Source organism: Ochlerotatus camptorhynchus, unplaced genomic scaffold (genome assembly GCF_037179485.1).
Source record: "Ochlerotatus camptorhynchus isolate MF236.1 unplaced genomic scaffold, CSIRO-AGI_Acam_v1.1 ptg000443l, whole genome shotgun sequence".
In the NCBI taxonomy this organism is placed as follows: Eukaryota; Metazoa; Arthropoda; class Insecta; order Diptera; family Culicidae; genus Ochlerotatus; species Ochlerotatus camptorhynchus.
This window is the reverse complement of record NW_027040929.1, coordinates 485,752-490,222: the sequence shown is the minus strand read 5'-3', so window position 1 is coordinate 490,222 and position 4,471 is coordinate 485,752. Positions and strand designations below refer to the sequence as shown.

The 4,471-nt window shown below is 41.9% G+C and overlaps 1 pseudogene; it reads right to left on the bottom strand.

Annotated features, from left to right (window-relative positions):
- Positions 1–397: 397 nt before the first annotated feature.
- On the bottom strand, positions 398–1,660 carry LOC135711799 (heterogeneous nuclear ribonucleoprotein L-like; annotated as a pseudogene).
- Positions 1,661–4,471: the final 2,811 nt, after the last annotated feature.

Genomic DNA, 4,471 nt, shown 5'->3' with positions numbered 1-4,471 from the left:
CAAATTTTCCTTATAAACGAAATACGCGTATCTGTCAAGGATAAACAAATAAGGTAGTGGGATTAAATGAAAATTACTAATCCTTCTCTCTCTTTTTAGGAAATTACCAAGGGGTTGGTAACTCCGCACAGTGTGCCAAATACAAGCTTAGGCACACCTGGGCACATTCATTGGCACTGTTTGGCACCCATGGTTACAATTTTCCTGACCTTTAAAGTTACTGGCAACACTGAACTTTTTCTGCGCCTGCGTAGTGAGCATGTGTCAAAATTTGTTATTGATGTTGCCACACTATTATCATTTTTTTTTTTTCAAAACGCAGCCGTGAACCTCCCCCAAGTCTCGTCGTTGCTGTTGCTTTCCTTCATGAAAAGCAATGGAGGTCATGGACTCCATTTTACATTGGTGCATCGTGTTTGAGACAGTTGCCCGTCATCGAAATGGGCGTCCCACCACCGGACGCTGCTACCACGGTGGAGGATGTCACGGCCGCTGCCGACATTGGGTTGCCAGGTGCCGGTGCTATGCCCATGCCCATGTTTTAGATGTTCTCGTTGCTCCACGCACCATTCATCGTCTTGGACGAGGAGAAGCACAGCTTCATAATGAACGGGAATTTTGTGCCTTTGCGATCGATCGCACTGTGATTGCACTTCATGATGGCGTTCACCGCCAGGGCTAGGCTCGGGAACTCGACCAATCCGGAGTAGGAACGTTCCGATTCCAGCGGGAACATTCGCACTTGTGACGCGTGGCAGTCCTTGGTGGTGAATGCAGTCAGCAGCATATCCTCGGACAAAGCGGGTGGGATATTGAAGAAATGGAGAGTCTTGCTCGGGAAAGGAAGCAATTGTTCTTGGTGGCGCTGTAGTCCTTGAATCTGATCGAATTGTCCGGCAGGGTGTATAGGTTGGTGGACTCTGACAAGTAGTTCTGCTTGGAAAATGCAATCTGAATTTTGGTACCATCATTTCCGATTGGAATGTTGTTCAAGTGCTGGATGCTGCGTTCGACTGCGAATGAAGTTGGCTGGTGCGTTTCGGATCAGCGGTGCGTCCTTCATCAGTTCGACGTGTGTTCCGGCCGGTGTTGGTTTCCAGTTTTCCGACGGATGAAACTCGGGCGGTGAAAAATTCGGTGCAAATCCATTTCCTCCGCCGGCTCCCAGAAGGGCTGGTAATGATTGACGGTCGTTGTACGGAGTGGGCCTTCTGCCGAAGATGATAGGATCGTGTAGCAACGGGGCTCGTCCGTTGCAGGCATCCTTGGAGACGGCTGCTTCCAATGTGTAGTTCCAACTGGATTCCGTGTCGTTTTAGTAAACATTGAGTTTTTCTGGCTTAGCATAAGCGATCTTCGCGGGCTCTGGTGGCGGATTCAATGCTATCAAACTCAACCATAGCTGAGCGTTGGGTCAGCATATGGTGTGTAGAATGTCCCCTGTAATAGGATAGACTGGATTGATGATGGTGAACAGGATATGGTTGGGCCGGGTTGCTACCTCGCACTTTCGCCGAAGCTCACCTTTGACGTTGATGTTGTTGTTGTTCCGGCTATTGAGCGAAACCGTCTCGATTGTCTCCTGGCTAGTATAGAGACACTTGTTGTGCGGCCCGTCCTGGCCACCACCGGCAAAGTTTCCGTTGAACACCTTGATCATTGAAATTGAGCACACGCAAAGCAAGCAAAAAAGAGGGAAGGGTTGAGAAAATGTCGCGAAACCTCACTATGCTTTACTTATCACTCAGGACAGCCTACGATAATAACCGCTGTTGAAAAGCCTGGAACTTTTCTTCACTCAACGTAGACTCGTACTAGGTGAAACTCCACACGCAATGTCCGTATCTCGGAACGGAAATGTTGTTCCTACTCCCGGGTCATCTCAGGTTTCGAAAAACAAAACAAAATCAAGCGCTGTTAAAATACCGGGTTGCCAAACAAGGCATTATTTACAAGCAGACAAAAGTCAGTTTAATGACTTCTCGGCACTGCTGGAACAGCTGCGGCACACTGAGAAACAAATTGGCGCAAAATAAGTTTGTAGAGTGACCACCCATTGGACATTACTGATTTTCATAATATTGTTCAAGTTCAACGAACTAGCCCGAAGTTTGTAGCAGTTCCCTAAAATTATCGGAATCTCGGATGATTGCAAAATATTCCTACACCTCTCAGTTTTTTTTCTGAAGTTTGCAATGCTTTCCTAAAGTTCGAAAATCTTCACTGAAGTTCTCAGAACGTCTTTTAAGTTTGCGAAACTCCCCTAAAGTTCACTGCAGTTCCCTGAAGTCACAGAACTTTCCTAAAACTTTCAAAACTTAACAAATATGGGAATTGCTTTGAAGCTGCCGGAAACTCTATAGTCCCTCAAGATAAGGGCTATCTAAACTAACTTGAAAAAAGAGTATTTGTTAACCTCCTTTGAGTTTGAGGAGTTTCACATTGGTTCATCAGCTGTAGTTCAGCTTCTTAGTGACAGTTAAAAATTCAACCTCGAACATTCCTGTAGTATCGATATTATCGATCAAACGATTTTCGATCAGAAAATCTTGATGGTTGCAACAATTTAATTTCGATCTCGCCGTTAAGTAAAAAAATCTCTCCAAATTAAATCCAAGCTATTTTTCTGCGCTAAGGATTTTATGTGTGGCAAATGCCACCTTCTCGACATGCTGAATATAGTGCTGCTTGCACTGGAACCTTAACTCGAAATCGTGACGACCGCATTGTCGTAGGTCCTCGTTAGCATTCAACTCCATGACAATGCGAATTGCCTTATCGTTGCTGCGGACATGCTCCTGTCCTTCCTTGATTACGTTCGATGTAATAGTCCTGACTGTATTCTGTGATTAGGGTTGTCAGTACCGGACCTTTTTTGCGAGTACCGGTAATACCTCTAAATTACCGGTACCAAGGGATTTAAAGAAAATAAATAGATATCGATCGATAAAAAAATAATAAAAATAAATCATTTAAAGGAGTCCTTTCTGGTGTAGTACTTTACATCTATTTCTCTCACGGTTGAGGTCACCTCTTTAAATATTTTTCCCGTACATGTCACGAACAACTCAAAACTGTTAAAGCGACTATGAAAAGAAAATATTTATTTATGAAACCTCCTGTCTATCCTAATTTTTATTCTGATTATTCCTGATCAAAATATGTGAAGTAAATTCAACCTATCTTCTCACATATGGGAACGAATTTTAGTTACGTAATTTTCAAACAACTAAAAAGTAATATTTTTGCAAAGTTTTCATAAATCCGGGTATAGTTAATAAGAAAAAAGTTAAATCCAGAGAAATTGTTTTTAACTGCTATGATTTTCTTTCGAAAAATTTAATTGTTATAAGACTATCGAAAACATAGCCATCTTCTTCATCCATGTTTGATGATGATTTATTTTCCACATCATCGTCCTTGTTTCTAGTATTCAATTGCTTGAGTGTTTTATCAGTTGACAGCTCACAGCACAGAAAAGGATCGTTATATCCAGAAAGTGAGGCTAAGTGTAGAAATAACGCGTTTACCAGCAGCTTGTAGTTTTTAAGATTGGCAATTGATCTAAATGCTTATGGAAATCATATCCCTTACTATTTAACATTTTTAATTCACAGATTCTTTTGCACTTTCACTTCTATTCTAATCAGCTTGTTGATTCACGACGTTTTATAAAATATTTCAAGCTTGTTAATTCGAGACGTTTTATAAAGTCAATGCTACTAAAAATGCTTCAAAAATATATTTAGCATCAAAAATGGAAATAAGCTTTAGCACTTTTTAAATGACCAGTACCGAAAATACCGGTATTTTCGTACACCAGTACCGGTATTTTGGTACCGAAATACCATCCGGTATTACCGGTAAAACCGGTACTGGTACTACTAGTATTACAACCCTATGTGTGATGATGTGAGATGATCGCTGCTTCACGTCAGGCTTGGTTGTACCCGCGTAGCCCAGTCCCTTATTAAGGTGTGTCAATTTCTCGTCCGTGAATACGATCGTCGAGCGGTTGACAACCAAACCATCAATGGAGTGAACCCTCGGTGTCGTGGTGATGCACTGAAAATAAAATTTCGTTTGCACAACAAAATCTCTCGTTCGTTCTACGAATTTATTCGTTGTTTTCTGCAACGACATTGATTTGTACATTGTATGAAGCTAGTTTCGTTAGAACTGTCACACTCGCTATCGCTACACCCAACCAGCGGGCCACAAGTGTTAGTTGTGGAAACCGAAAAATGTGGACTGTGTTAGTGAGGTAAAAATAACTTCATCTTTGGAAGGAATAAACATGACAAAAAATTTAAAAATATCTGTGCTACGAGAAATGATATGGCTAGAGGCAAATATGAAGCACTCATGGAACGGTAGTTCGATTTCATTTGCTTTTTCTGCTGGTTGCATGTATGGGAAATGCAGGTAATGTCGGCCTAAGTGTTCCTAATTTGGGCCCATACATAAATTC